At 40.4% G+C, this 12,739-nt stretch overlaps 1 long non-coding RNA gene and 2 pseudogenes across 3 annotated transcripts in view; all 3 read right to left on the bottom strand.

Annotated features, from left to right (window-relative positions):
- LOC148726351 (uncharacterized) overlaps nucleotides 1-12,739 on the bottom strand; it is a 98,695-nt pseudogene that overhangs the window by 24,859 nt on the left and 61,097 nt on the right. The window lies entirely within an intron of this gene.
- The window catches only part of LOC111329771 (uncharacterized), a 33,502-nt pseudogene that overhangs the window by 10,798 nt on the left and 9,965 nt on the right, over nucleotides 1-12,739 (bottom strand). Inside the window, exons 5-7 of the transcript XR_015989385.1 lie at nucleotides 3,102-3,361; nucleotides 2,061-2,328; nucleotides 261-371 (exon numbers count right to left, since the gene is read on the bottom strand). The product of XR_015989385.1 is annotated as an uncharacterized LOC111329771 (transcript). The remainder of the gene's footprint in view (nucleotides 1-260; nucleotides 372-2,060; nucleotides 2,329-3,101; nucleotides 3,362-12,739) is intronic.
- Nucleotides 10,103-12,381, bottom strand: LOC148726356 (uncharacterized). Its single transcript, XR_015989398.1, has 2 exons — nucleotides 10,858-12,381; nucleotides 10,103-10,425 (listed from the first exon to the last, which is right to left on the bottom strand). It is a non-coding gene; the product is annotated as an uncharacterized LOC148726356 (long non-coding RNA).

Here is a 12,739-nt window from a genome sequence, read left to right as displayed (position 1 = left end):
ACCAGTGTAGACGAGACCCAACCAGGTCAAAATAATGTGTCTCAAGTTGCAGCTCTGGCCTCACATTGTAAACTATCTCTTAACCCGTTGTCAAGTTAAATTTTGCACGAAGTTCTTAGTGGTAGGATCAGCCCCAGCAATTTAACAATATATCTGTCTCTTCTTGGCTTCATAGAACATATGAAGATTCTGCACACACTGTCGTTATTTTCTTTTGCAGAATCATTTCACACTAACATTTATTACATAAAAGCGTTTACCTTCCATCCTGGGGATTTGGTTAGGTGGTGGCCTGCTCATCAAATTATCCAATTTTTGTTTCACCATTTGAGTTTCACGTCTCGTCTCACTTAATTTTTCTGTGGTACTGTCTGCAAAACAGTTTTTCTCATTCATCAATTTTCACTCAGATCATTATATAACAGATTCTGAATTTACACTGAATTGTACTGAGGTCGCTGAGACCCAGTTACCAGCGCCTTGGGATCAACAATCTCCTTTCTATGCAGGAGAGGGTCCTCTCTTGGTGGTAGAAGGGGGGGGGGGGGAAGACAACGGAGAGAAATACTGGAGAAATCGAGAGACAAGTGCCATTCAGACCATTACACTACGCCTCTCTTTTTCTCCTTCGACTGCTTACCGGGTATTATCATTCACCACTTTTTTCTTGTGAACTTTTCGCGAGATCTAGTAAGAGCCTACCATGGCAATTTTCTCGTTATGTATCTTGGAAAAAACTGTTCAGATGAGCAGTAGTGAAATAAGGCCTTAAAAAAGTCAGGCCTGCACGGGAATTAAACCTATGACCTCTGCGGTACCGGTGCTGTGCTCTACGAACAGCAGTTCACATATATGATTTTCAGATGTCCAAATCCCTTACAGGCCTGAATTGTTTTTCAAGCCTTATTTTCGCTACTGTTTAAGTAGTGTTCGTTCCTGCGAAGATAACTAATATATTCATTTCTTAAACCGCAGCTCACAAATATGATTCTCATTTTTTCACAGTCATTGATAATGATTTTTACCCATCTTTTAACAAACCATTGCTAACGGTTAAACCGTCTCCATAGATAAATTGACCACGAAAATTTTACGCTTTCTTTCTCACCCTAGGTTGCTACCTGTTCCTTTGTGGCAACTACCTCATCGCACTACTCGCTAAATATTTTAAAAGAGTTATTGTTCCAAGTGTTTTCAATTCGTGGCGGAACGCTCCGAGATTCGTCTGAAATTTTGAGCTTTTTCGAAAATGTTCGGTTTTTGGCCACATCTCCTCTTAAAGGATTAAGACACAAGTCAATACTCTGGCTATAACAGCAATTTACGATACAAGCCCGAAAAAATTAATTACAGGAGTAGCGAGAGCGTTTTAAAATAAAGTACCACAAGCAAAAAAGACAAACAAAAGCCCGCAAGCCAATTAACTAGAATCTTTGGATCTTACCAAGGTCTTTACAACACTAGCAGACAAGACAAATATGTAATCGTGGCTTGCCGCTATTTAAAACTACGACAACTTCTAACTTAAAAGGATTGAGGAGAAAAATGACTCATTAGATTCACCCCAAATAGCAATAGCTATAAACCTACATAAATAAGGAAAAACACCTCCCTTTATGAGGACGATTTGTTCAAAGCTTACAAAAAAAAAAACAGCGTTTTGTCTTGTCTCAACAGGCGCGGAAGTGAATATGGCGGTCAGCCGCAATCGTCCCGACTTGTATTTGGTGAAATTACAGACAAACATTTTCACTTAACAGTACACTGTTAAATTCACAATATAAATAACGAAGCTTGTACACTCATGGAAAATTAGTCAGTAGTAACCCATAAGGAGCCTGTAATGGCATTTTCTTTGTTAACTCCTATTCCTGTCCTCAAACTTAGCGAAGCGCTTCCAATGTTACTGTGCGACGTCACTTTGGCAGTGATCATTTAACGGCGGCCTATACCAGAGAACGATAGAGCCACCCCCTCCCTCCTGAGCGATGTAGATAATTACACGAAACATCATTATAAGCTCACTCTTCATTTACCAGGTATAATGTAAAGAATTGTACCTTTTGTGGAATGAAGGCTGACATAGTGTACTTCATGGATGTGTCCCAACACAAGTGTCCTGCTTTTGTCAACACGACATTGTGGCCGTAAGATAACATCGTAAACAGCGGAAAGACTGCTGACCACATGAATACAAGTTTTATAGCAGTTTGCTGCGGCACACAGAATGACATGGTCACCCCAAACGCCATCTGGCTCCATGTATGTTAAGTAATCAGCCCATGATTGATGTCCATGGACGAAGGGAAACAGATCTGTTCCATCCGGCTGTGAGAAGAGTAAAATAGTGAACAAAACTTGGAGTGTAAAGTTAATGGTACACTGGACCAGGTTGAGTGCGTTGGAAGGAGTCATTGAATGAGAAAATAACAAAGAGATACTAAACAACAGTAAGAACGGATAATACCAATCAGAGTAATGAACACAAGGATCTACATTGGATGTAGCAGTCTCAACCTCCTGAATTTGCTCTTCTGAAACATCGAATATGTGGGGTCCACCTTATCTAGAGCCAAGGTTATCCAAAGATTGTCCTGTCTGGGGGAGATTCAAGTGCAAAGTATTTTTAAAAAACCTTGGGTTGGCCGCTTTCTCCACAAGACAAAGCCCTTTAATTTTCACAAGGAGGTCTGAGTTCATCCGTGACCCGGACCTGGTCTCTACCAAAACACTTGAACTACACAGCGTGTTTTAAAGGGCAATCCAGAATATCAAACAATTATTCTTCGAAATAAGGGTGAATAGGGGTAGGTATTTATCGAGGCAAAGAGGCAAGGCAATTATCCACCACTTTCACTGATACTGGAGTAAAAAATTATTTACGTACATACCAGAAGGCCGTGAGTGGTACTTGTTAATCACTTACCAATGGGTGCGCAGTGTGGTTTATACTAAACGCTGATGTCAGAGTATTTATGATCCTTATTATCCCCTACAGGCGAAATAGTGATGTGTTGGCCAGTTGGCCCACATGTAGATCTAACCTATATGGTGCTCTTAAAGTAACAGTGGGTAACATATAGCGTAAGGTATCAACTTACTAGTTCAGGGTTTTCTCTGAGGTACTGGACCAATATTTGTCTTAATTCATCATACTTAATTTTGATTCCCATAGCATATTCTAGTTGATCTGACAAAGCGTAGAACATGCAATTTCCTGATCCTTCATTGTGAACAATTGTGAAGCCCTTGTCTGAAGCAATTTTCTTCAACTCATTTTTTAGGTCTGTCTCGTCACTGCCTTTGCTGGCATCGAGTTGCATTTGCAGAAGCTGAGTAATTAACTCAACAGAGCTATAACCTAAGTGAAAAAATAGGTAGAATTAATGAACAAAGGATAATTAAAATACCACCATTCCCGTAATTTAAGGAGGATCACAACAGAAGAATATATTATAAATATTTTTTCTCTAGGTTTCTGCGAGTTCTTTATAATAAGTTTCTTTGATATATAGAGGAGCTTTAAAGAAAAGGAAGTAAAAAAGAATTCTTAACAGCCAACTCAGCCTTCTAAGAAAGAAAACGAAAACCTTTTACATCCTGATTTGAAGTACTTCAGCTTGGTTTTCGCGTAAATTGGGGTCAAAATAGCAAATATGACTTAAAATAAGTAGATAATTCTCCGTAACTCATCCAGATCAGAAATTCAGAGCAACGAAATTTTGTTATACACGACTAGCGTTTGAACACACCTCACGTGTTCATTTTAACACGTCTCACTTGTTCTAAACATCATCGAGAGGCAGTCTCTCTAAAAGCGGTAAATGCATGTCAGTGCAATTTATCGATTTCTTTCAAAATCTTCCCATGAATCTGTCTTAGTTTAAAATAAATGAGACTACTCTCGTTTTTCGAAATATTGTAAAATACTTTTTTTCCGAGCGAAAATCGCTTCTGGGGGCCGTTTTTGACAGCGCCAGTAATCAAAAACGGCACAAATTGAATTACTCGTCGTTTCACAAAACTCCTGTTTAAGGAATTTTTTTAGTTCGCATATGAGAAACATGTTCCTGAACTAGCAACATCCCGCTTACATCTGGTTCGCGGTTCGGTTGAAGACTTACATTCAAACAAAGATCTCTTACTTGAAATAATTACAGCCTCCTTTTGAACGAAATGGGAGTGGAGAAACCCCGAGATACGCTTTGTAAGCAATCGTTATCAAGTGTTGACTATTCTTCCGAGCTACATTGCTACTGTGAGAGCGATGCAACAATTTCAGGACTGCAATCCTCTATTGTGATACAGCAACATGGAGGGTAAGTGGATATCATGTTGAAAAGGCTGTAGTTTGGATGTGAAATGCGAAACAATCGAGTTTGCGTGTGGATGTGTACATTTTCGACTAACTGACGGCACCGTCAAATCAGCCCATTTTATCCAACTTTAAAATTCAATGAAATCAATCGGAATCATTTCCCTAAATACTACTTTAGAGATTAAAAAGAAACACACTTCGCCTTCCAAAAGCCAGATTTTCAGTCGATTATTTTGTTTAGCACTTAGTCAAATAACTGGTTACTTTTAACCTATTTTTAATCTAGTTGGATAAAAGTCGGATAAATACAATTAGATTGTGTATACAAAACAATCAATAATTGTTCAAATTGCTGTCAACATATGTTTTGATGCTTTTTTTTCAAGATTTGGCCCTTTTCATCGGTCCAAGTGCTTTCAGTTCGTGGCGCGATGCTCCAAGATTCGTCCAAAAACATTTTGAGCTTCAACAGCGACAATTTGGCGGAATTCAGTTTTTGTCGTCTTTCTCGAAAAGAAATCGATATTCAGCCAAACGAAGTATGCAGTAGTTTGTTTCACTGTAAGGCCCAGCTAACTTGAGAATATGAGCCGAATGGATATTTTGACTGTTGCCACCATATTTCGAAAATGTTTGATTTTTTTTGCCATATTTGCTCCTAAGAGGCTGTCCGCGTAAGAACCAACCACTCGAATTTCGGCCGATCACAGAATTCCCTCCAATTTTTACTGTGAGATATCTGATCTATTCTATCAGCAAAAATTGTAATTATTTGGTTCGTAATGCTACTTCATCAAATTTTTGGCGACGAGAAGCGAGGACGGTCAAAAACAAAGAACATTGTATATTTCGTATATGAGAGCACGATCCTTCGCAGTAAAGCACTATTTGAGCAATAGTGAAAATCAGACCTCAAAAAAACGTATACGTCTCATAACCGCAGTTCACACATATGTTTCATATGTTTGTTGTTGTTTGATTTATCATCTACGGGTTTATGTCGAATTAATTTGATGGCCTGCTCCCAGTTGGCTTGTTAGCTCAATTGGTAGAGCGCTGTACTAGTATCGCAGAGGTCAGTGGTTCGAATCCCGTACAGGCCTGAAATTTTTTTCAGGTCTGATTTTCACTATTGCTCAAATAGTGCTTTACTGCGAAGGATCGTGCTCTCATATACGTCTCATAACCGCAGTTCACACATATGTTTCATATGTTTGTTGTTGATTGTATATTTCGGAGTTAATATTCCGCGTTTTGCTGAAGGCTATAGATCGTTTTCAGTCACGTGACCACTTTACAATTGGCCGCCATATTGGTGCACATGTAAACAGTGAACTCGTATCGCGTGAGCTCTAAAAAATGGTTTTGTGTGCGATTTTTGGCTGTGGAACCCGAACTGTTCGTGATAAAGGAGTTTATATGGCAAGAATTCCTTCAGTTGTAACAAATCAAGGCGACGAAATAAGAATTCTTAGCGAGGAAAGGCGAAAAAAATGGATTTCTGCCATCAGCCGAAAAGACCTCACGGACAGCATTTTGGAGCACGGACGAGTCTGTGGTAGACATTTTATCTCAGGGAAAGCTGCAAAAGTGTGGGATAGGTACGATCCAGATTGGATTCCAACCCAGAATTTAGGCCATAATAAATGTGATGCCGCAGAAAAGCTTCAAGCAGATCTAGAAGCTGCCGGGAAACGAGACGAGAGGGTCAGAGATCGTGAGATGAAGCGTGTTGCGGCAGAAAATGAAAAGCGGCTCAGGGAAGAAATCGAGGCCAAGCGACAAAAAATTGACGAACCAGGGGAAAAGGTCAGTGACATTTCTTTCAATTTGGACTCAGCGATGGAAGTGGAAACTGAAACAGGGACAGCTACTCAAACTGAGGAGTTCGATTATTTATTTCACACCTCGACTGCCAAACCAACATTCGACGAGACTTACTTCGCAAATGACAACGAGAAGGTGAGATTTTACACTGGATTGCCTGCTTATGATGTCCTGCAAACAGTCCTGCAAACAGTTCTACAGTATGTTTCGAAATTCGTTGTAAGAAAGTCGCCAACTTTGTCACAGTTTCAAGAATTTGTTCTCACTTTAATGAAACTTAAACTGAACATGCCAATGCAGGATCTTGCTTACCGCTTTGGTATTTCCATTGCGACCATATGCCCTTGCACGTTGTAAACAAACCCCGAAACCATTTGATTGTAAGCTTCCAGACTACGAAAGGCTTTAAATTGCTTTTGCGTGTAAAAGCTGGTCTCAAGAACCAAATAACAGAGTAAATCTGTCGATTCAACCGGCGGAAGACAGTCAGGTTCGAAGTGTTTCCCCTCTATCAAGGCAGGATCGATTCCAATCGTCGAGATTTTCTTAACGTAGCGCTCTCTGACTTTCCCATCCAGCTTTTTAGCGTAATCAGACAGGGGAATTTGAACAACATTGTCAGGATCAGACGAAGAATTTTTTTTTTCCTCGGAAGCCATAATTTTCGACAGTGAACTGAGAAGAATTATAACTTTGGACTCTGTTTGCATATATTTCTTACTGAAACACGTGACTCGGATGTGCACCAACATGGCGGAAATTAATTCTGTGACGTCACGTGAAAACGATCTATAAAATCTTACGCATTTGTTCAAATAGCATAAATCAAACATATGGTATCATTTTACATCTCTTCTGTGATTAGTAGCAAAATTTGTAAATTGTGACGAAACAATAAAGAATTGCGCTGTCTCGAAAATACCACAGAAACAGCACATTCCAAATCTGAACGGGAGTGCTGTTGTTCCAAGACGTTTTTCCCAAAAGTATAACGGGATCTGGAGTGCTCACAACCATCTATGTTTAGTACTAGGGCTGGTGTACCGAAAACAACAAAAACATTTTTGGGAACTAGTCTTTTCGAGCTACAGGAGCTCGGTAAACTTTGCTAATTTTCAACGGTCAAAGTGCACATGACTTGATTTATGTATGTTTGTGGTTACTCCATTTCTCGCTCAAAATCAATATTTGGGGTAGTCCCTACTTTCAAAACTAGCATGGTTGTTTTGCTTAGGTGAAGATGTCCATAAATTCATCCAAACTTGCCCTAAATTTAGCAATTACGAAGGTGGAAATGAACATCATCTGTGTGACATTATGTTTAACTGTCTCATGCGGGCTAAAAGATGTTGACAAAATTCCATTAAGTTAGTCTTGACTGCCGTCTTATGCTGTAAAAACTAAAATTACTGTCAGTTACAGATTTAGAGATGCTCATTCAAAATATGTCGTTATGAAGAGAACTTCATGTCTTACCAGAGATCTCCACTAGATGGGTTGATTCAGCTACGTGTCACGCTGTTTGCATTGAAAATGTCACGGATCCAAATTTAACTATCTCGCACAGAAATCGTTTTGCCCACGCAATATAACTCAGAATCGGTTAAGGTTAAGCTCATGATAACTGGAAATAGTGTTGTTTTCGAGGATATAAAAATTAGTTTGAGGCTTTTCATTTCCGCGCGGAAAAACCAAGCTGAACTTTGTGAAAATCGCAACATCGTCATTTGCGTCACGATATAATCTAATCAGGCACCCCGTGGTTAAATCCAGAATTCCAAGCACGTTTTAGAAGTCAGCACCGTGTTCGATCAGGGAATCAATACAGTAAGCTGGCCTTGCATAGCTAACCACGGCAGATTGCTTTCATTTCAAATTCTCATCCGTTTCCCATGGAAAAATTGTTTACAATAACAGATTCCGCATGGGCAAAATGATAATTAAAAATTTGCCACGAAATGCGATATTTGGATTTTGAAATATTGGTGATTTTCAAATGCGTTCCCTGAGCTCATAATTAAATGACATGGTCCCGTTTTAGACTTAAGCCATACCTCAATCCCTCCTATACAAATTTGTCAAATTGATACGAGCTTGCTTGCTTTTGCGCTTTTCATAAGCAAAGTTTATTTGCCTCTACTCAAGGCACTGATTTCCGCCGTTTTGCAGCTACCGACGCTAGTTTCAGTCTTTGTGAGTTTTCTAGGATAAAGAGGCCCCTACTGAGTGAGCACTCCTATTTTATTGAGCGCCCCAATTTTGTTTCGGTGATGGCACTGCTTGAGTACATTTGCAATGAGATCAACAGTAATTCATCTTCTTTTCAGTTCTCATTTAAAGCCTCATTACAAAAAATGGTGGGCTACGTCTCTGTCTCTCGACTATTGTGGCCACGTGACTACACAGTTTCTTCAAACGAATAATCCCGTTTGAAAACTACGTAAAGATTTCTTGATTGGTATTTTTAGTCTCGCTCGATCCCTGGACAAGAATTCCGTTCTCCAGTCTTCTGTATTACTAAAAGTAATTTTTAATTAAAGTGCTACTGACAGGAAAATCCAAATTTTCAGAAAATCAAATCATTCAAAGTGTTTGTGGCTTTCTTAGTTTCACAGTAATAAGTAACTAAGCAGTGTGGTCCTATAGTTTGAATGGTTGCATGGCCTGCTGCAAATCTGTAGTTCACCACCTTCTCTAACCTCAGATTGGCCAGGTGGTCTGCCTTCTATAAATGATTTGTATTTGAATGTGCTCCCCAAAATTTAGATCAGAAGAAATAAATCTTAACCAAGGTTAAATTAATTTTACTATAAGGTAATCATGTCTCTACACATTTAGTGAAGCAGGACAATTCTAATATTCTAATAGCACTGCAGTAAATGGTTTGAACCCGGGGGTAACATGTGAAGGTGTAGTCTGATCGTCCGGGTGAGTGTAGTCCTGAGAAGGACTGTTGTCGGTGGCAGTGACTGACGTTTCGACAACCTGTGCGGAAGTCATCATCAGAGTCAAGTGAGTGATTGTTGTCAGTAGAATGTTCTTATTCCAGTTCGTGTGAAATGATCGGTTGGTTTTGCCGTGATGTTATTGGCTGTAAGACTCAAGTGACGTAAGTCGTTCGTGATTGGTCTGTTTCGGTCTGTCGGTAAAGCTAGGTTGTTCTTTTTCGGTCGTTTGTGATGTTTATGTCGTGAATGAGTCGTTTGTATGGGGCGGGTAGTTGTTGAAATCTGTTTAGGGGAGTCTGTTCTAAGTTAGTAAACCAGCTTTCCAGAGTCAGTCGTTGAAAATAATCAGTGCTGTAGGTTAGGCATTGCGCAGAGTCCCAGTCAATGTTGTGGTTGGTAAGTCGATGGTGTTCAGCAATGTGATTGCTGACATTAGAGAGCTTAAGCATCAGACGTTTTTGATGTCACGGACGTCAGAATACCGGGGGAGACTGGATCGACAACGGCGTTTTAGGCGCGAAATGTTTTACTTAAGCTGGACACCTGCGTCACCACGAACGTGACAGCTGATCACAGTTGTCACGTTTTTGGTCATTGTTTACAAAGGAAATGTGGCCGTAATTTGCAACATGCCGTATTTAAGGGATGTGAGAAAATCACTTTTAATCGCTCATGACCAAGGACTGGTGTCAGATGAGGAACTTTTGCTATTACTGAAAGAGAATTCGTCAAAAAACCCTGAGTTTTCGTACGAAAAATACGCAAGGTTTAGTATCGAGAGTATCGAGGAACCTGAGTGCAAGTCCGAGTTTAGAGTTAAAAAAAAGGACCTTCCACTGCTGGCTGATGCGCTTCGACTACCGGACACCTTCCACTGTAATCAGAGAACCACTGCCGACAAGTTAGAGGGGCTATGTATTTTGCTCAGGCGAATGTCGTTTCCTTGCTGATATAGCGACATGCTCGCACGATTCGGCCGACCGGTTCCTGAACTTAGCATGATATCAAATACGGTGATGAATTATATTTACGATATACATGGTCACAAACTGTGTCAGTGGAATCATGATCTACTGAATCCACGTGACTTCAACACCTGCACGGATGCTATATCGAATAAAGGGGCTGCACTACAAAACGTAACGATCTTGCACTGATCTTTTTGTCATTGAATCCTTGAATAACGGATCTTGTAATCCACTTAGCGCCTCTGCGATCGACAGCCATATTTGCGCTCGGTTGCTCGTTTTCTTCTTTGCTTTAAACGGATTCTGCACTCTGACTTCTTTCATTAGTGCTACGTCGTGCTGTTCAGACCATTCCATAGGCCCACTACATAAAAGAAAAAAGATAGAAGCGAGTGTTACTGTAGGTAGTAGCTGTATAAAATAGTCGATCACATTTCAGCACTAAAAATAAAAAGCTTAATGGCGGGGAAATGAATGCACTTTCTTGAACGTGAAATACGGCAACGACATAAACCTCTCGACAAAAAGAAAACAACTAATAACAAAAACAAACACTTGGCAAGATAACTTGCTATTATATAGTATTTTTCCTGTTCTGGAAAAAACCTCTGCTCGTAGGATAACTAAAAGAATGGCGACAAACAAAAAAGAATTCACGATCAAACAAAACCAAGTAACAGAACCTGCGGAAACTTGTGCCAAACACGAAGTTAGGCACATTTTGTCCCATTTTTAAAAGTTATTGTTTAAGTGCAGATAAAAAACTACTTTCTTATGAAACCTACAATGTACTTACGGGTTTGATTTGACGATTGAAAATGAAGACATGGTGTCAGTCTTGTACTGAGACAGTCCTGAAACAGAGCAAAACAACACGCACGGGAAACATCCCACTTTCACGTCTGCGACCTCACGTCAAAAACGTCTGCACATGCGTACTGATTGCGAAGCTCATATTTAAACTTCCGGTTGACGTCCGTGAATCAGAAACGTCCGATGCTTAAGCTCTCTATTACCTTTCCTCGTCGCCCGTCTGTGTTCAGTCAGTCTTGTTGTGAGGTTTCTGCCAGTCTCACCGATGTAGGAGGCTTGGCAGTCGGAACAATTGATCTTATAAATCGTTCCCTGTCTGTTCCTCGGTTCGTCTTTGTCTTTAACGTTGGTTAGTAACTGACGTAGTGTGGTGATGGGTTTGTGGGCGACGCGGATATTGAAGGGTAGTAAGATGCGCGAGATGTTTTCAGACATACCTTTTATGTACGGTATGGTTGCTGTAGTCGTAGGGGTTGCGGTGTCGTTTGTTTCGGTAGTGGCAGTGGGTCGGTGAGTGTTTCGTCGGATGAAGTCGTTGTTGTAGTTGTTCTTCGTAAAAACACGGTGAAGGTATTTGTTCTCGTCGGATAAGCTGTCTGTCGAGTCACATACTAGTTGTGCGCGTCGTGTTAGAGTTCTGATAGTTGTGGCTTTGTGTGATGTAGGGTTGTAGGATGACTCGTCTAGTAATCTGTCGGCGTGTGTCGGTTTCCTGTAAACTGTCGTTCGTAATGAGTTGTCGTTGTGGCTTACCAGGCAGTCTAGAAAAGGAAGTTTGCCATTTTCTTCGACTTCTCTGGTAAACTGTATGTCAGTGTTTTGTTCGTTAAGGTGGTTGTGGAATGCGTCAATTTCGTCGTGTCGAACGGCGGTGAATGTGTCGTCAACGTAACGTAACCAAAGCGGTATCGTTTGTCGGCAAGTCGAAAGGGCGCGTTCCTCGATGTTCTGCATCACAATTTCTGCTATAACAACAGAAACTGGAGACCCCATGGCAGTGCCGTGTAACTGTTTGTAGTGTTTACCGTTGTACTGAAAGTAAGTAGACGACCGTTGTAAGTAGACGACTGTTGTAGTGTTTACCGTTGTACTGAAAGTAAGCAGCCGACAAAGGACGAGTTACTGTTGTTATGGACAAAACTGACTATCACGACAAAATGGACGCACTAGTTAACGACAAACGAACCTACGAAGAACTCAAACGTGACCCAACTCCTGCCCTTCAACGTAAACTCAACAGTAAACTACTGACACTCAAGAAAACGAACGCCTTTGACAACCAACGGTACTATCGACTGAGGTGCTCGGTACCACAGCCACCGAAACTCTACGGTTTGCCGAAACTACACAAACCTGGTTTCCCGATGCGACCTATTGTTTCTTTCTGTGGCTCTCCCACATACCAACTATCCAAGTACCTGACGACAATACTACAACCGCTAGCCGACAAATCCAGACATAAACTACAATCCACTGAAGACTTCAATAACGCTACCAAGACTGTTCAGATACCTGACGACTACAAACTAGTGTCATTTGATGTGAAATCACTGTTCACAAGTATTCCACTTCAATTAGCATTCACTGAGACTGCAATCCGAAAATCTACCGAACCACTACCGCTACCGACAGACGACATCATGGACTTGCTAAACATTTGCCTAACGTCTACTTGAAAAAAAGAAATAGGAAAAAAAGAAATTACTTAATTTCATGCTGATTTAGAGCACCAAGTATTAGACATCATTAAAGGGTTACAATTAGATTTTTATCTTTTCATGTCAGAACAAGTCTCCATTCAGGGAGTTTGGAAGAAAACAAAGTATATGAATGCTCCTGTTATTTTATATCGTGATTGTGATTTT

This window comes from Stylophora pistillata, chromosome 7 (assembly GCF_964205215.1).
Source record: "Stylophora pistillata chromosome 7, jaStyPist1.2, whole genome shotgun sequence".
Classification (NCBI taxonomy): domain Eukaryota; kingdom Metazoa; phylum Cnidaria; class Anthozoa; order Scleractinia; family Pocilloporidae; genus Stylophora; species Stylophora pistillata.
Note: the sequence above shows the minus strand (reverse complement) of the source record. Positions and strands in the feature narration are given on the sequence as shown.